The sequence below is a fragment of the Eptatretus burgeri genome, chromosome 4 (genome assembly GCF_056783735.1).
Source record: "Eptatretus burgeri isolate ZD-2024b chromosome 4, Ebu_testis_v1, whole genome shotgun sequence".
Classification (NCBI taxonomy): Eukaryota; Metazoa; Chordata; class Myxini; order Myxiniformes; family Myxinidae; genus Eptatretus; species Eptatretus burgeri.
In genome coordinates this window covers 93356787-93377327 of record NC_140964.1, presented here as the reverse complement: position 1 = coordinate 93377327, position 20541 = coordinate 93356787, and the positions used below count along the sequence as shown (strand labels likewise).

At 44.0% G+C, this 20541-nt stretch overlaps 1 protein-coding gene across 5 annotated transcripts in view; it reads left to right on the top strand.

Annotated features, from left to right (window-relative positions):
* The window catches only part of LOC147028687 (uncharacterized), a 170837-nt gene that overhangs the window by 22034 nt on the left and 128262 nt on the right, over positions 1–20541 (top strand). The gene's annotated exons all lie outside the window — the stretch shown is intronic.

Sequence of the window (20541 nt, the reverse complement as noted above, 5' to 3'; positions counted from 1 at the left end):
TCTACCAAGCCAGGAGCACTGATGATGAGATTGTGGAATCCCTGACTTCTTCCCTACCCACCTTATCAGAATCCGTACGTCTCCAACTTGACAAGGAAATAACTTTGGAGGAACTTCAGGCTGCCCTACGCACTCTACCAACAGGCAAAGCCTCTGGACTCGATGGAATGCCTGTCGAACTTTATAAAAAAAACCTTTTGCGACCGTCTGGCACCAGAGTTACATGAAGCTCTGATTGACGGTCTACGATTGAATCTGTTGCCATTAAGCTGTCGCAGGGCTGTACTTGCCCTTGCCCCCAAAAAGGTGACCTTCAACCACTGTGCAGCATCCGATATCATTGCTTTGCACGGATTGTAAATTTTTCTCGAAGGCTCTTACGAACCGACTCAGACCCGTGATTGGGGAAATTATACACCCTGATCAATACTATTGTGTTCCCAAAAGAACAATACACAACAGTATTTTTATTGTGCGAGATATGATTGATATCTGCACCTCTTGAGGAAAAAAATGTTGGTTTGGTTTTTCTAGACCAGGAAAAAGCCTTTGACACTGTCGATCACCTCTATCTTTTTTCTGTTTTACAAGGGTTTGGTTTTGGGGGAACTTTTATCTCTTACATACAGCTCCTGTATAATAACATTTTTAGTGTACTTAAAGTTAACAATATTTTATGTCAGCCTTTCCCAGCGAGCAGAGGTGTTCATCAAGGCTGCTCTTTGTCTGGCCATTCTGTATTCCCGAGCAATTTAGCCTTTGCTCATTCGGTTGCGTGTACATCTTCATGGTTTTCTTCCCCAACCAATGGCGAACTCAGTTAAAGTAATTGCCTATGCGGATGATCTGTGTGCAGTTATCCATTCAGATGAGGATGTCTCTGCCTTGGTCCACTGTGTCCATGAATTCAGTTTGGCAATCTCCACCAAAGTAAACTGGAAAAAGCTCTCTATCATGGTCCGCAAAATGGCGCCACTCCTCCGACCCTGCCTAAACAACTTGAATGGGTATGGGATGGAATTTTTTTTTCATCTCGGTGTCTTCCTTGGCACTCAAAATTTCGTTTTAAAAAACTGGGAATATTTAATGAATAAAACTGAGAGACGGTTACTAAAATGGAAGGGACTACTTGGCCAAGTCTCATATCAGGGGCGAACCCTTGTTATTAATAACCTTGCGGCGTCAATGATTTGGCAAATTTTTACGACACTACAACCCCCAGATTTCATTCTTTAAAAAACTACAATCCATTTTTTACCCCCGAGATATATATATATATATATATATATATATATATATATATATATATATATATATATATATATATATATATATATATATATATCTATATATATATATATATATATATATATATATATATATATATATATATATATACACAGTAGACTAGGCGTAAGTCATCATCGGGACCGAGAAAAAAGTGACGACTTAGAAATATGACGATTAAGCATATGCGAACATTCACGATGACTGTGGGGTGAAGGATGAAGTCGCGCGTGGCCTGGACACATATGTGTGAGAGCCGGCTATTGTACCAAAAGGAATACACAATCCTCGGTGCATAGGTGGGGATTCATTGGTGAGTTGGAAATTATCAAGCATAGATGGAATTCATGAATCAGTTTATCAAAAGTAAAGATAATGAACAACTGTAAGACAACTCGTATACCATCGGTGATGGTATGGTGACAAATTACATGACACACAGTCATCGTGGTGATGATTACCACTCAATGCCTATGTGTGAGTGAGTGCGGTAATGTACAAAACAAGCCAATATAAAACCATGATCGGACTTCAACACGAAGCTCGATTGATCCTTTACTCCTTCGCGAAGTAATCCGTTATGTTTGACTGCCTCAAACTCTTGGGCATCTGGTGCATGAGAGGACTCAAACCGGTCATTGTATTCCATTATGTTGTCTGGGCAATCCTCCACCAAAAGACAGTATCGGCGCATCACATCCAGACAGTATCGGCGAATCCACGCTGCCTGCTTCGCCGCACCTCTTGACCTTGCCGATTCCCCACCTCACTTTGAATCTGTCTATCCAGTGCATCGGCAAGATCTCGGCATCATCATGCCCGAGGTCCGCAGCGAATTTACGTGCTTCAGCAGCAAAATTTCACTGTCCAACCGAATATTTGGCTGAGCCGACATTTGCCGAAACCAGATGATGAGCGCGTCATCGACATCTACAAAGGACACACACTTCACGCGTTTCACACTTACCACCGGCCTCGTGATCTTCTCCACTTGTCCAAATATCTTGCCCTTATTCTTCAAGATATCGTTCAATGTCTGCCGTTTGATGTCCAACTTCTCAGCTATGGCTGTTTTCTTCATTAGTGGGTTTGCCTCGCAAAACTGGATAATGTCGTATTTTTCTTGGTAGGTTTTAGTTGTAAGGTTGTGCTTAGTCGCCATTGTCCTGCCTGCAGTGCGATCAACGTGTGTACGCAGTTATAAATAGCCTATCACTGGTGGTGTAAACCAATGAGCGAGCATCACGATTCCATGAAATCGGGCTTCTCACGAGGCAGCAGTTCCGTGTGCCGAGTTAGGAGTGGTAATTTACTTGCGTTTCCATTATGCGGGAACGGACAACATCTGACGACTTCGACGAAGTGACGACTTAGAGATGACGACTTACAGAGGGATGACCCTTTATTCAAAGGGATTTAACATGAGATAAATTCGGGACTTTTTGACGCTGCCGACTTAGGCGAAGTGACGAGTTACACGCTGCCGACTTACGCCTAGTCTACTGTATATACCGGTCGTCCGTCCGTCCGTCCGTCCGCCAGTCCTTTCCTGTCCGCACTCTAACTCCGAAAGTTTTCAACTTTCACGTTTCATATTTGGTACATAGGTACAGACTGTGGAGATGGTGTGTCGCGACATACGTTCGACATCTAAAGTGGTTGCCATGGCAACCAGAATGTTTTCCATGTAGTAGCACAATTCTATATATTGTTGCGGATTCGCGCCCGCCGGCGTGCGAATGGCCACGTAACTCGAATCGCGGCACGTCGCCCACCGGACGGACAATCCAGTCGTGACCCTCTCGGACTAACGCCGGGAACTAGTCACGGGTGGACCTTTCGGTCTCAACACGATCGTGCCAATCAGCCCCCGCGTGGGATAGGGTTGCTCGCCAAATTCGACCTACCTAAGTACCCACACGGAGGGTAGACCGGGCGATCGCACCTCGCCGCAGGTCGACTCCGGACACGGGCCACTTTAAGTGACCCGTTCCGTACTATCGGGATAACCGAGCGGTGTTATTCGTCGGCCTCGACGGTTCGATTAATTATCGGGCGTTTTAGCCCACGACCAACCCTTTACATGAAGCAAGATGGAGATTCAATGAAAGAAAAGACGAAGCGAAGCGGGAAAACAGTTCAACATAACTCACATTTATTTCGCGATGAACGGGAAGCACACATATACAATTACACCAAAAGCACATGTAAAAGGAGAAGAAACACAATAAAAAGCAAATATAAAAGAGAAACACAATGCAGAGCTATCCGACTACCGAGCACACGGCAACACTTATACAATTTTACTTCACAGACGGCGCCGACAACACAGATACCCAAAGCAAAAGAAAAAGAACCACCCTCCAGGATGAGGGGGGTAGACGGGCCTGGGGCCGAGACCGTGTCGGGCCTACCCGTCTGATGATGAGACGCAAAGTGGCGGTGGCGCCTCAACTCCGCGGGCCTCGCGGACAGTGTCTGGTAGGGGGTGGGAAAGGGGCCCCCTTGTCGCACTATCTCAGCGCGGGGGGAAACAGGAGGGGGTTGTTGATGCTCGGGGGGGAGGAGGATATCACCCTGTCTCGGGTCCCGCGACGAGCGTCTCCACCTCGACCTCGGTCGCGCCGCCGTCCTCTCCCTCCGCCGCTCCCCGACTCCGATGCGAGCACCCCCTCGATCGCCTTCGCCACCGCCACCTCTCCACAGCTCCGTCCTCTTCTTCCCAGCTCCACCGACAACTCCCAACCGCGAACTCGAACTCCGAATTGCGAACTCTTGACTTCTCCCCTCCGAACTGCACTGTTTGGCGAGCGCGGCCGTTTATATCCCCGGTGGCCTCGCTCCCCCACCTTTGACCCTTTACCTCCGACCCTTCACCTCCAACTGGCTCCCCATTGGACCGAGGAAAAGTGGGCGTGAATGCTTTTTGATCCATGAATTTGCATTTAGCGACCGCACTCCAACGCCCTGGAGGCGGGGCCAAATCGCCCCACGCTCTCCGATAGGACGGAACAGAAGTGGGCCTGAGTCGTTTTTGATCCGTTTTTCTCGGAAAGTCTGTGATGTTTCTGAACACGCTGCTCGGTGCGTGCCCTGCACGAGTCCAGCATCGGTGCCCACAAGTGGCGCAAGAATGGTGGTGATGCGATGGTGGCGAGTTGTGACGGTAAAGGTCGTGGCTGTTGTTGTGAAGCGGCGTTGTGGTTGGTGGTTGTTGTTGTAAAGCGGCGTTGTGGTTGGTGGTTGTTGTGAAGCGGCGTTGTGGTTGGTGGTTGTTGTGCGATGGCTGTTGAGACGTGGTTGGTGGTTGTTGTGCGATGGCTGTTGAGACGTGGTTGGTGGTGGTAGTAATGGCGGCTGGTCCAAAATAAAGATAGTAAAAGAAAAACGGCTATCCTGAAGAGTCGCAGCCCGACTGAATGACATTTATTCCCTCGAAACAACGGGTTTGGGCCTAACTACACATATACTTACAGAGATATCTCACCTAAGGAACCTGAATGGTGGTTTGCGAATTTCGTCAACCACAACAATATATATATATATATATATATATATATATATATATATATATATATATATATATATATATATATATATATATATATATATATATATATATACCTTCTTGTTCGGGCGTATATTGTGCTCACTTGCACTCTTGTTATTGACTTCTTTTGGTGGGGGGGGGGGGGAAGCAGTGGCTCCGGCCTGGTTTGCTAAGCCTGCCTATTGCCGAAGGAGGACGGGGCTGGCTGCCGTTACCAGCAAAGTGATGGCTTTTCACCTCCTTTCGTTGTGCAGGCTGTTATACACAGATGTCTCTCGGAAAGCCTTTGCTCACTGCCTGCTTCGGCAGGCAGGGAAACTTGGCTATGATCAGAAACTCTTTCTCATGGACACCAAGAAAGTTGACATCACATCAGTGCCCCTGTTTTTTCGAAGCATACTGGAGGCGTGGCAGGCAGTCAGCATCCGCTGTGATGACGGCAGCTACTCTTTCAAAATGTTTTTAAAGGAGCCCATTTTTCGAAACCCTCTTTTTAAAGGGGTTTGTGGTAATCGCAGTTTTATGCAAAATTTTATTAATGCTGGACACACCAAGGTTAAACATTTTAGAACTCCCTTTTCCTTATAAATGGAAGCCAACTGCCAAGGTCGCTGTGACCACTGGAATTAGGTCCATTTGACTCAAAGGGAGAATTTTCTCTTATTCTACGCTTTTTCAAGCAGTCCAGGTTAAAATGGACTCTACAGTTGGACTCCACACCTTTGCTCCAACACCCCTTTCCTTCACTTTCACTTCACTCTCAAGGTTTTATCCCTTTTAACTCAATGGAAAAAACGTACTGTTTATTTTTTGTGTGTTAAAGCCCTTGTTCCTGAGAGACCTGCAGAACCACAAGCGCACTGGAAGAGGATGCTCCAGGTTACTCCTTCCACTGCAATCCAATGGCTTGTTATGTGTAAGGCGCCCATTGCCGAGCGCTCTGGAGACTTGCAGTGGCGGCTGGCGCACTACATTTTACCCTCAAATGTTTTGTCTCATCGTATATGTTCTAGTAACATGGAATTGTGCCCTTTCTGTGGTGTTACTGAAAATATTTTCCACATTTTTATTGAGTGCCCAAGGCTGGCCCCCCTTTTTATGATCTTATCACATGTGCTCTGAGGGCTAGGCCTTGTTTTTACACGTTGTGTTTTGATCTTCGGTTTTAGTATCTCTTACCGATGCAAAAATGAGTGTCTTTTCACAAATTATTTGTCTTCCGAGGCTAAACTCGCTATATACCTGTCAAGGAAGCATAGAATACAAAATACCGACAATCCTGCTGATGATGTAGTTCATCTTTTTAAAGCCTTTGTCACATCACGTTTGCACTTTGAATTTCAACTTAGTGATTTTACGTTGTTTTCACAGAAGTGGTGTGTGAAGGAATCATCTATCTATAATTCCAGCAGTGTGTGTGTGTGTGTGTGTGTGTGTGTGTGTGTGTGTGTGTGTGTGTGTGTGTGTGTGTGTGTGTGTGTGTGTCCGCTGTTTCTTGACAACCACTTGTCTGATCTAATTGAAACTTGCCAGATATATTGCTGGGGACCTGAGTATGTGCCTTTTCAAGGTTTGATATTAATCAGACAAGTGGTTCCCAAGTTATGGCCATTTATTTACCAAACCAACTGCGTAGGCATGGCCAATGTGGAAAATATCCTCAGCCGCGTTCCCCATTACGGGTTACAACGTACGGACTTTCAGATAGTGATGACTTGCTGTATTCCAATAATTTCTCGATTTCTTTTGTGCATTTATAAATAAACACAATGCCCCAATCCAGTCGTTGTTTACGAGAGCGAAGGGGCGGCCTGTGTGGTTGTTTGAAAGTTTTTTTTGTTTGTATTTTTGCACGTACGGCCACGCACGTACGGCCACACACGTACGTCCATGTGAGAGCGAAGGAACGTCCTGTGTGGTTGTTGTTTCTGCCATGCGATTTGAATGTTTTTTTTCCCCTCTCTTCTCTTCTCTTTCTGTTTTTCCTTGCGATGACATTGCGAAAAGTCAAAATACGTTGGCGCTAATTGAATAATTGGCCATTAAAACTAAATTGCGAATAATCATAACTGCGATATGCGAACTTCCGGACAGTGAGGACTTAACTTCCGGACTTCCGGATAGTGACAACTTACTGTATTCTTTCTCTTTTTTTTTTTCTCAACTTACTGTATTCTTTTTTTCTCGATTTCTATACTTTCTCGATTTCTTTCTCGATAAATTATAGAGATAAACACAATGCCCCAATCCAGTCGTCGTTTACAACAGTGAAGGAACGGCCTGTGTGTTTGTTTCTGGCATGCGGTTTGAAAGTTTTTTTTTTTTTTTGCACATACGGCCACGCACGTACGGGCATGCACGCACGTACGGGCACGCGAGAGCGAAGGAACGGCCTGTGTAGTTGTTGTTTCTGGCACGTGGTTTGAAAGATTTTTTTTTTGCTCGTACAGCCACACTACACGTACTGCAGCAATGCCAACCCTCCCGATTTCATCGGGAGGCTTCCGAAAATTCACCCAAACTCCCGCCCTTACGATCACTATCCTTATCCTCCCGAAATTTTGATATTTTTGCACTGTTCACTAATCAGAATGTACTAGTATGAGAATTGAATGAAAAGCATCGTCTGCTACGTATAGCATGTGGTAACTCCATAACGTTCGCTGCTACCAAATTGTACGTAAAAAAATGCAAATTCAAATGAGGAGCAGCGAAACATTGGGTCTGGATCTCGCTTATGCGATCATGCACTGAGATTTAGTGCATGCGGTATGTGTGCAATACAGTGCATGCGGTATGTATGCACAGTGTATATGCATGCGATACGCTCACTGCATGCAGCTGGGCCCCGTACCAGCCCGGCGGTCGCGACCACCGTGCGGTGTTTAACAGCCGCTAGAGTTCTACGAGTCACGCTGCAGCTGTGGAACATCGACTTCGAAGTTACCGATGCTTCAAGCCCTCGATGTTGATTACGAAATGGCAGAAAAGAAGCTTACGAAGACCAAGAAATGGTCTCAGAAGTACAAGACCGAATACAGTCTCCAATACCCGTGTATTCGAAAGTCTGAAAGAGGAATTAATCATGCGTATTGTACAGTATGCAGCGTTGATATTTCAGTTGAGCACGGAGGTCGCGATGATATTCGGAAGCACGTTGGAAGCAAACGGCACACAGACATTGCAAAGGAGAGATCTTCGAGCACGAGTACCGGTACACTTCTGAATTATTTCACCAAACAAGGGACAAGCGAGGAAGAGGATGTTACCCGAGCGGAACTTCTCTTTAGTGGATTTATTGTGGAACATAACTTGCCCATATCAGTCTCAGATCATGCTGGACCTCTATTTCAAAAGATGTTTCCAGATTCAAAAGTTGCTTCAAAGTATGGATGTGCAAGAACAAAAACTTCAGCAATAATTGGTGAGTTGTCAAATGTTACTGCTTCATCTATTGCCGATATTGCTAGACTAGCTCCATTTAGCCTAGCTACAGACGGTAGCAATGACAGTGGTGAGGCCCAGCTATATCCTGTCCTGATTTCGTACTATGACAACAGTGCTGGGATTGTGAAGCAAGGTTTGTTAAGTTTGCCTGCGTGCAAACAAGATTCCACTGGAGAAAACATTTTCAAACTGCTTGATCATGAGTTCAGTGACAGGAAAATTCCGTGGGGAAATTGTGTTTCCTTTTGTGCTGATAATGCCTCTGTCATGGTGGGCAAGCACAAAGGAGTCGCTGCTTATATCCACAAACAAAATCCAGAGTGCTACATCATGGGATGCCCTTGCCATATGATGCACAATACGGCCAAGAAGGCGGCTCAGGCCTTACCCATTGAATTAGATGACTTTCTCATCGATATTTACTACTACTTGGACAAAAGTAGTAAACGCGTCAAAGGAGTGAAAGCACTGCAAGAACTCTGTGATGCCCCGACACACAAGATTCTGAAGCATGTCGCAACAAGGTGGCTGTCCCTTGGTCAATGCCTAGACAGGCTGATTGAACAGTGGGAGCCACTTCGCCTCTTCTTCAAAGAAGAAGTACGAAGAAAAATGCAACCAACTGTAGCCAAGACTCTAACAACGAGCAAGAAGGACGGCACTGTATCTACTGCCAGTACTGGCACTGCAGGATCAAGCACTAGTGGAGCAGCATTCACCACTACCACTGCAGTATCTGCTGCGAAGAAGACAGCAAGGACAGCACCAAAACCAATGCTGAGAGCAGGTAGCATCACCAGCCCTTCATCACGTTCATCTACAAAGCAGATCCCTTCAGAGTCGAGAAAGACTGTGATAGTCCCATCTACAGGCAAAGAAGGACCCAAGTTAAGTTCTGCTTTTGCCGAATCACTTGATAGAAGCTCAGCAAAACCTTCGAATCAGAGGTCTTCCTTGGCTGCACCTACCTCAAGCTCTCTCCTCAAACGTAAAATTGGATCTGGTACTACGAGTCTGACCTCTTCTGCTGGCAGTAAACGCAAGTGTGATCGCCCTGCGGCTAAGTGTACTACGAGTTCTACAACTAAAAGCGCATCTTCCTCAAACACTGTGCAGGAATCTAGAGAAAAACGTGTCAACAGGATGTTCTTGTCTCCACAAACAAAACTCTATTGTTTCTTCCTTCGATATGCTAACAAGCTTTTTGAGAAGGGGAATCTTCTGCTCCAAAGAGACGAACCCTGTATTCATCTCCTGCACGGAGAATTGAATGGTCTTCTGAAAGATATCTTCGTACGGTTTTTGAAACCATCGGTGTCATCGGTTGCTCTGGTAAATGTACCTTTCTCTGACAGAAATCATCAGAAGAATGATGAGGACCTCATGATTGGGAACGATGCCAAACTGTATATAAGGGAACAAAGGAGTCTCAAGAAATCCACCTTCACTCTGAGTGAGTCAGACATCCAAGGTTTCTTCAGTGCAGTTCGCTCATATTATGTGAAAGCCTGCAATTACATCTTCAAAACCTGGCCGCTAGATGATGAATTAGCCAAGCATGCTCAGGTGCTGGATGTTAAGCTACACCAAGAAGTGGGGTTTGACTGTGTGGAGTTTTTCATCAAGAAATTCCCCTGTCTGTTCAGTGGCGGTGATAGTGACATAGACAGTCTTGAGAGTGAATTCGCTCACTACCATGCAGACGCCTCCATAGCTACAATTGCTACTGAGACAGTGAGAGTGGATGAGCAGTGGCATCGGATTTCACAGCTCACAGATCATTGCACTGGTGCCAAGAAGTATCCTAATTTGAGCAAAGTGATGAAGGGAATCTTGGTCATTCCTCATTCGAACGCATCATGTGAGCGGGCACTCAGTCTTGTACGGAAGAATCATACTGAATTTCGTCCCAATTTGAGTGTCAAAACCCTGGAAGCTCTCTTAATTGAAAAACTAGCTCATAGCACCCCTTGCTACCAGAGAGAATACAGCAAAGACATAATCAGAAGGGCTAAAAGAGCCACACAGCTGTCACTCAGCAAAGCTGCCATGGAAAAAGCAAGCAGCAGTAGTACCAGCCAGTAAGGTAAGAAAAATATTGCTTCTTTTGTGCTTTTTGTTAATCTTTGATTGTCCCCTAACTTACTAATATTAACATACATGTAACATTAAAAAGTGCACAATTTTCCCCTTTTTTTGTTCAAAAAGTGGGAATTCTTAACATGTTAAATGCTCCAAAATAGGGCTCAGAGGGCACTAGAGAGCGTCTAGAACCCCAGAGCTTCCAGGGCCCTAAGGCGGGCCCTGGACCCTGACGCAAGGGTCGAGCGCTCCGCGCTCGAGATGTGCGCTTAGCGCACATTATTTGGTGTCGGTTGCAAATCCTCCCTAATTCTGATTTCCAAAAGTTGGCATCTCTTACTGACATGCACTACTTCCGGATAGTGATGACTTACTGCAGGGGTCGGGAACGTTTTTGACTCAGAGAGCCATTAAAGCAAAATATTTGGAAATCTATTTCAGTGAGAGCCATATAATATATTTTAAGACTGAATTCAACTAAATGTGAGTATAATAAGCCTCTGAATTTATTCTTTTAAATAATGTTGTTATAATACTCACCACTAATGGGACTTCTGGTGCTGCATGGATTTGCTGATGGCTTTGTAGTCTGGTTGGTACTTGGTGAGGTTAAGCTTCATGCAACCGTTGAGGCTTTCATCCGTTAGACGTGATCGTAGGTTGGACTTGATGTTTTTAAGATGTGAGAATGACTGCTCACATGCATACGTAGATCCAAACAAGGTCAATACAGCAATACTCACACGCTGCAGTGTGAGGTATGTGACAGGAAGCGCGTTCCAAGTTTTGATAATCAGCTCGTCTTCGGGTTGAAGTTTTTTCATTTCTGTCCACATGTGCTTGCTCGCCAACTCCGCTTTCTGTCGTGCGATTCTTTCCAAATCTTCATTCAGTGACTTGAACTTATTCACCCACATGTCTGAGGCCTTCAGGTCAGCCACTTCTGCTTCAAAATCTCTGACGGAGACACCAGGAATGTAACTCAGGTCGGCTGTGTTCAGTGAACACTCGTTTGGATGGGTGATGAACTTAAAAAGACGAGTGTGCACATTGTACACTGAATGGAGTTCACTCCGACACCCTTCCTGCACACAGCACACGGCCACTTCCCAGTCCTTTCCACCTCACCACATGCTTTACCACTTGCCATCACCTTCGTCTTTCCGATATTCACCTTCAAACCTTTTGCCTCCAGACATTCCTTCCACTTGTTCATCTTCTCCTTCAGTCCATCCATACTCTCTGCAATCAACACCAGATCATCTGCATACAGCAGCTCCCACGGTAAACCCTCCTTTACCCTCCGTGCCAGCACCTCCATCACAACTACAAATAGAAGTGGACTTAGTACCGACCCCTGGTGCACTCCTACCCTCACCTCAAACTCACCACTGTTCCCAGCCTTCGTCCTTACAACTGTGCGTGCTCTCTCGTACATGGCCATCACAACTCTGATCAACCATTCCTCCACTCCTAACTTCCTCAATGCCCATGTCATAACTTCACGTGGAACCCTATCAAATGCTTTCTCCAGATCATCAAACCCAAAAAACAACTTCTTCCTCTTCTCCATGTACTTCTCCTGCAACTGCCTTACAATAAAAAACGCATCTGTCGTTCCTCTTCCTGGCATAAATCCAAACTGCATTTCGTCAATCTTTACCTTCTTCCTTATCCTCTTCTCCAACACCCTTTCCAATACCTTCATTCCATGCTCCAATAACTTTATTGCTCTATAGGAGCCACAGTCCAGAGGGTCACCTTTCCCCTTGTACAGAGGGACGAGGGTACTCAGTTCCCAATCCACTGGAATGCGGCCTTCTTTCACCACCAGATTACAGATCTCTGTCATTCTCTTCACACCCCAACTTCCCGCTGCCTTCAACATATCTCCCACAACTCCCGTCGGCCCTCCTGCTTTTCTAATCTTCATTGCTCTTATAGCTTCCTTGACTTCCTTCTCAGTTATATTCTCTGCTGGTCCTAAAACCGGGTTACTCTCGATGTTGCTATCCCATTCATTTTCTACATTCAACAGCCTTTCCATATATCTCTTCCATCTTCCTTTAATTCCATCTGAGTCCGCAACAATTTGTCCCACTTCATCCTTCAAGCAACTCACCCCCATCATATCAAATCTCTCTCTCGCTATCTGCTTTGCAATCCTGAATACCGCTCTCTTACCCTCCTCCGAATCCAAGCGTTCTCCGAACATTTTCCTATGGGCCTCCTGCGCCTTTGCAACCTCTTTCTTTGCAGCCTTCTTGGCTTCCTTATAACTTTCATGTGCTGTCTCTTCTTCCACCGTATCCTTTGCCTTTTGCCATTCCTTGAACTTCTTCCTCTTCTCTTCAATCGTCTTTCCAACTTCATCACCCCACCACCATGTTTCCGAGTGCCTCGGTGGTCCTTTTGTCCATCCACATACCTCACCAACGGCTGCCAATAGACTATCTTTCATTGACATCCAACCACATCATCTTCAACCATACTCAGCCTCTCTCTTAATGCTTCCTTCACTGTCGCCTCTTTCAACCTCCACACCTTCATCCTCGGTTGGTACTTCACCCGCCGAATTCTCCGCGCACCTTTCACCCTTATATCGCAGACAACCAGGTGGTGCTGCGAAACAGTCTCCTCCCCTGGGATCACCTTTGTGTCCCGGAAGTTTCCCCTATCTCGCTGACGCACCATCAGGTAGTCAATGGTTGTCGTCAACCCACCTGACGTGTATGTAATAAGCTTATTATCCGCTTTCTGGAATTGAGTATTACAGATCAACAAATCAGCTCCATCAGCAAACTCCAAGATCCTTTCACACCATATCCATAACCCCCATGGACTCCCTCAAAACCATCTGGACTCCTTCCCACATGTCCATTCAAGTCTCCTCCAACCACAACAACTTCCTCATCTTTCACATTCCCATCAGTTGTACTCATCATGGTTGGGAAAAGTCATATCATTAAGCTTATTCACTATGAAACCATGAGGTTACTAAAATTGTCCGGTCAGTATGAACCTGAAGAGGTTCCAGTATTACCGAGAGCGTTCACGGGTGTCGCAGCATTTAATATCGATGGTATTACACTGCATTCAGCCCTTTCCTTGCCACTTGGAAAACACAAAAATGAATATCAATACAAGCACTTAGTTCTGATAAAGCCAATACATTGAGATGTCATCTTGAGAAGCTACGTCTAGTAATAATTGATGAAGTGTCAATGGTTGGATCGAATATGTTCTACCACATACATAGAAGACCGGAAGAAATCGCAAAACGTGAGAAGAGTAATACGCGATTTGGTGGAGTGAGCATTCTTGCAGTTGGCGATCTGTTTCAGTTGAAGCCTGTTGGCCAATCATATATATTTACTGAGCCATCTGATGCATTTGCTAGAATACACGGTTCTCTATGGCAGGAAAACTTCCAAATGATTGAGCTCACTGAAGGGATGAGACAAAAGGATGACAGGATGTTTTACGAGTTGCTGCAGAGAGTGAGAACTGCATCTTGTACGGATGAGGACAAAAGAACTCTTCGCGGTAGAGAAATTTATGATGAGTGCCAGCTATCCTCATGATGCTGTTCATGTTTTCTACAAGAACGATGACGTGGACCATCATAATGAAAAGTACTTGAAGACTCTTCGTGGCATTCATCATGAAATAAGGGCTCGAGATTTTAAGAAAGACAAAGCGACGCAGCAAATACGACTGCAACAACCAATTAAGACATCCGATGCTGGAGGCCTACAAGAAGTCCTTAACATTGCCGTAGGTGCCCGCATCATGCTTGTTGTGAATTTGGATGTAGTAGATGGACTTGCCAATGGAGCTTGTGGTGCTGTCGTCCACATACAGCTACTTGAAGGAAAGGTCCATGCAATACTTGTACGATTTGACAGCGATCGCATTGGAAGAAAGAATATTGGGAATAGTCAGTACAAGGATAGATTTGCAAATGCAACAGTCATACAACAGCATGAAGTGTCTTTCTCTGTTGCACAGGGAAGAGGACATGTGCAAATAGCGAGACGTCAGTTTCCATTGCGACTTGCTTGGTCTGCAGTCTGGGAGTTTAGATATTGGGAGCACTATACACAAAGTTCAAGGGAAAACTTTGGACAAGATTGTCGTGTGTTTGTGTGGTAAAGCACGGTTCATGCCTGGACAAGCATATGTTGCCTTCAGCCGTGTAAAATGTTTGGAAGGTTTGTTCATAAAACAATTCGATCCAACAAAGATAAGGGCCAATGATGATGTCAAAACAGAGATGGAACAATTACAAAACTGTCCTGCCAAGCTGCCATCACCACCTAAAGTTATTGGCAGTGACAGTACACAATGGATAACAATCGGTTTGTTGAATGATCCTATTTGGAGCACTCACCAGACTTGAAAAAAGAGGTATCGGTGAGGTGTGTTGATTGTATGTGCTTCATAGAGACATTCTTGGTTCCAAATCGAGTTCTGATGCCAAGTGAATATATAGATGAAGACATGGAGGTATTCAGAGTCGACAGAAATCCAGCAAGAGGTCTTGAACGAGGCAGAATCACGATGATGACAAAAAAACACCTGTCTGCTAGACCATTAGATGTTGCTGTAGGCACATTGAATCTGGAGTTCAATATTGTGCAGATGAAGATGCATGCACAACAAACGAATATTGTTACCATCTATAAACGGCCGATAATGCAGAGGAATATATTCTTACACGAGTTGCAACAACTGTTAGATTTCCTGGATCTGGAGCATACTACAGTTGTACTAGGCAACTTCAATATGGATGTCTCAAATTCCTCGCCGGATCATCCACTTCTGCAAACAATGTCAAAATATGGTTTGAATCAGCATGTTACAAGTCCTACAACTGACTCCGGGTCCATGCTTGATCTTGTGTTTTCTTACTGCAAGAAAGATGCAATTTACACTGAAGTAAGTGACTGCTACTTTTCAGATCATGACTTGATATTGTTTCTGATTCGCAAATAAAGAAGTGCTAGGTAATGTAGTAATTTGTATGTGATTTCATGATATGTAGCTGTATAATTATATTGTTACGTTTGAGGGGGGGGGTATGCATTCAAAGGGTAATTAGGATGTTTAATTAGCTATGCCATGCTGTTTGAGTTTACCAGGATCTCGATGTAATAAGTAGCAATTCAGTGGTGATAAGTTGTCTAGTAAATGTCCATTTCTTCAAGGGTGAAATGATAATTGTCACGTAATTAGATAGGGATACGGGAAAGGGTGTGTCTGCGTAAACCCCTTTTAGTATTCTCTGGAGGCTTGCCGTGACGTCACAGGACAGTGCTGCGGATGGCTCCGCTCCGTGATCACGATTGGCGGAAGGCGACGGCGCAGGGCCAATAAAACGGCTCGATTGGAAGTGACGAGGACGGGAGGATAAAAAGGTTCTGTTCGGGGTCGAAAAGGAAGAGGAAAAAGATCGGGACAGAAAAACTGTTCTGGTGGAGGCTGTTGTGCTGGGAGCGTGCTGTGTTGTTGGGCTGTTTTTCGATCATGGTTTCATCGTGTCTTGTAGCCTTGCTGAGCCTCGTGCCTCACCTCGGTTGGCTCTGGGGTTCTGCTGGCTCGGAGTACGGGGTCGAACGGCGGGCGGACCTGCCTCCCTCTCCTGCTCGCAATTTGGCGCCAGAACTGGTTCCCTGGCGGCTGTGAGCGGACTTGGGCCAAGACCAGGAGGTCGACAGCACCACGGTTTCTCCTGCCCCCCTGACGAGAGCAAGGCCAGCTCGTCCAACGCCAATCCAGAGACTGTTGCGTCCACACCACAGGCCAGCCTGACCACCAGGACCAGCTACGTGTGTGTGTGTGTGTGTGTGTGTGTGTGTGTGTGTGTGTGTGTGTGTGTGTGTGTGTGTGTGTGTGTGTGTGTGTGTGTATACCTGGCGCCTTAGAGGGTTTGAGACTTGTATATTCATTGGAATTGTCTGTGTTTTCCCCACGCCCGAACCCACACCACCATCCCGTCGAATCGCCCCGGGTCCCTCTTCTTGCCGAGTCTTGTTATTTCTGGTTAGAGAAAATAAACGTTATCAACTCAGTGAAAAGCGACTCGTGCCACCTTCCTCGTCCCGTTTGCGGTAGAGCGATTAGAACCGCCATCTTTGGGTTATAAATAAATAAACCGCCTCCATCGTTTCGGCTCATTCTACATTGGCGGGACTGTTCAAGTCCCGTGGATGTCACAATATTGTAACTGCCAAGAGTTAAATGATTTTTTTTTACTCTATGTAGATGTTGCTGTTGGCACATTGAATGTGGAGTTCAATATTGTGCAGATGAAGATGCATGCACAGCAAATGAATATTGTTACCATCTATAAACGGCCGATAATGCAGAGGAGTGTATTCTTACACGAGTTGCAACAACTGTTAGATTTCCTGGATCTGGAGCATACTACAGTTGTACTAGGCAACTTCAATATGGATGTCTCAAATGCCGTGCCGGATCATCCACTTCTGCAAACAATGTCAAAATATGGTTTGAATCAGCATGTTACAAGTCCTACAACTGACTCCGGGTCCATGCTTGATCTTGTGTTTTCTTACTGCAAGAAAGACGCAATTTACACTGAAGTATGCGACTGCTACTTTTCAGATCATGACTTGATATCGTTTACGATTCAAAAAGAAACAAGTGCTAGGTAATGTAGTGATTTCATGATATGTAGCTGTATGATTATATTGTAACTGCCTAAAGTTAAATGATTTTTATTCTATGAACATTACTTAGCTATCTGTAAAACGTCTGACTACGGGTCGATAATGTTTAGATCATGACTTGATATTGTATATGGTTCACAAATAAACATGTGCAAAGTGATGAGAGTATTTGGGGTGTGAGCCTATAGCCGCTCAATCATAGTCAGTGTCGTAATTCATATGTAATGTCAATTGTTGTCATGATATGTTGGACCTATAATATGTACTTTTAAATAGTGTCACTTTGATATTGTTACAGTAACTGTATAGTAAACACGCTTAGCTTTAAAATAGTACGCAAGTATACGATTGCGACATTTAATATCTTGACTTACAATATTGTTTATGATTCACAAATAACCTTCTGCTAAGTAATGGGAGTATTATATGTAGGTGTGAGCTTATAGTGCCGCTCAATTTCGTAACCGTATGAATAAGCTCAATTTCGTAATCGTATGAATAAGTTGAGTTCGTACCTGTAAGATGCACTTGTAGATGTTGTAACATACAAATAAACAACCATGTCTATAAAATAATAATGTCACTTTTACAATTGCAATATATGCAGGTACATATCATTATTAAGTATTAAAACAGCTTATGACACTGGGCTTAAAGTTAATATAATTACATTACTTAGCGAATGTGTATTTGTGGATAATAAACAATATAAACTTAAGATATACTTGGCCACTAGTTTACAGCTAACCGTGTCAATACTATAAATAATAATTTCACTTTCACAGTTACAATATATACAGTCCATATTATAGGTATGCACTATATGTAATATAGTATTGAGAACGGTTTGTTATTTGTGTTTGTTAATAAACAATGAAATATTCTTTCAATTCATATTCTGTGTTATGTTTATTTGTTCAACAAGAATATTAAATAACAAATAAATGAAAACGTTCTGATCGTAAAACGATTTTGACTCTAGACTTTCATTGCCCACCTGTGAATAAAATTTGACAGTGTTTGAGCCAGCCGTTTTCCCGTAAAGTTGTATTTTCGTAACCATGTTTTAGTTTTAATGGAAAATTTATAATTTTGACCGATGACCATGACCCCCAAAACTTCGGACCCTACTGATCTTCACAAAAATGCATTTTTCACTTGAGCGCAGCAGTAAGTTCTCCAAGAGAAATGCCAGGCTCAAGCAATTGTTGTTGGTCTTCAGACAGAGAAGGGAGCTGTTCAAGCATCGCATTCCTGTTCTCCTCATTCACAGCTCTTTTTGCGAAGAGTTTAGAAAAAATAGTCCTGTAGTTCATGCTTGATATCACTCTGGGAGGTCAACAAATCACCACCAGAAGAGTGCAAAGCATGGATTTGTTGAGAGGTCTTGACCATTTTTTCCAAATTGAAGAACCCTTTGTTTGGTGTGTCAAGTTGGATTTTTTCATTCCGCAGTCGGACTAATGCACCGGCCATTTCAGCCAGAAGGGTCCTTTTCTCCGACAACTGCTGGACATTCATGCTAGACAATCCATCTTTCTGCTCACAGATATGTATATAGTTTTTTAAAGCAGATATCATACCAAAAGCGTTGTATGTGCTGTAAGAGCAGTATTGTTGGCAAAAACATTTGATTTGGGACTTTGTGCAGTCCCACCATTGTCTTAAGTTCAAATATGAACCCTTTTGTGACTCGCATTTTTCCCATACCATTTTAAAAGCTTCTATAAAATGTGCACTTTGTAAAAATTTCAAATTAAAAGTCCAATATGCACTTCCACAGACATGATGAGGAAAACCACACACCATAACAATCATGTGATGTTAACCTGATAAGGTTAATGAATCATACTCCGTGCAGTTTTAACGAAATCGTGTAAATTCGGGAAGTAATCTTTAATTTTTACGTATCTTTTCCTGAATGTATCATCCAGGAATTTAATCATATTTTCTTGAGACACTAAGGTTGTGTCATTTCTCCCTTCATCCTCTTGAGAGCTTAAAACACTAAAATGCGGGGTAGAAGAGGTTTCATCTGAATCAAGTGCTTCATCGATGGCCTCTCCTATTACTTGTGGAACACTTACTTTTGGCTCAACAGAAAGTTCTGCTCTATTTACGGACCCCTCCGAATTTGCCTTGTCCATGTCCTTCCCCTCTATAGTAGGACAGATAACAGCAATTTTTGAGAGGAATCGTGCAAATGATGATACAAGCATCAAATTTGGCACATTTGTTCTCCAGGGGATTCTAATCAAATCTGCATGATTGGCCAATTGAAAAACCAAATTTTGAAAAATAAAAAAATTAAAAAAAAAACCTTCAAAAAAGTCAAGATCACGAATCAATGTTGGATGCTGGCTGAGATTGGTGAATGTTTCAGAAAAATCATCAAAGACGTTCCAAGTCTGCCATGCAGTTTTCTTCCCTTTACCGCGGAAGGCAGACATGACGTCACATTCAGTGAACACATGGAAGTATGGGATCTCTCTAGCTTTCTCAGGCCCTATTGCAGAAACTACCTCATGGACTGGAATCCATTGCACCTTGGGTCCTTGGCCAAAAGCAATCCACATGTTCTCAAGACCTAGTTCCTGTAAGGATGGCAGTACAGATATTGCTATGACGAGTACATCCGTGTCATTAGCCTTAATGATAATGGACTTGCTCCCATCCGTCGTTGCATCCCTGGCGTGTACAAATATTCGAGTGTCAGCTTCTTCATGACAACATGGAGACAGCATCCAGTGACTTCCTTGTGTTGCTTATGGCATCTTCTCCTTTTGTGACAATAACTGTGCTTGTCGTCTGTGCTTCACACATCTTTTCTGCAAAGAAGTGAAACAGCTCAGTCTTGTTGCTGTCATCTCGAAGAAAGCTTCTCCAGTTACTTGGGGTCTTTCTGGTTCCTGTCACTCTTCTTCTGATTCCTTGCCCTATTTTCGACCTTGCCTCAGACTTCAGACTTGACTTCTTGTACACATCAAACACTACGTCCACCCTCTCGTACCTGGCACCATAGGATTCCACCTCTGGGATGATGTCTTCTTTAGCATAGTCATCAAATATCTTTGAAGTGCGTGGAGGTAGGGCATTGATAAGTGCTGAGCCATCAATGATGACTGCATCTCCCCTTGGTTCTCTGTCTGGGATGTTCACTTGCGCTTCAAGAAATTCAGCCAGCTGTGACTTCAAATTTTTTAGAAGTTTTTTTTTCTTCAAATTTTTCAAAATTTGGATTTTCAAATGGCCAATCGGGCAGATTTGATCAGAAAACCCTGCAGAACAGAAATTCCAAATTTGATGCTTGTATCATAATTTGCACAATTTTTCTACGATCTACTACACTACTGCAACCCTTACATCATCATCTGTGAGGGAGGGGTTGACATTTAACTCACAGGGATTTTCCCCTTGATCTATTTCTCCATCACTGTCAGACATAGCTGTTAACTCTTTTGAACAAGTTTGGCTAACAGG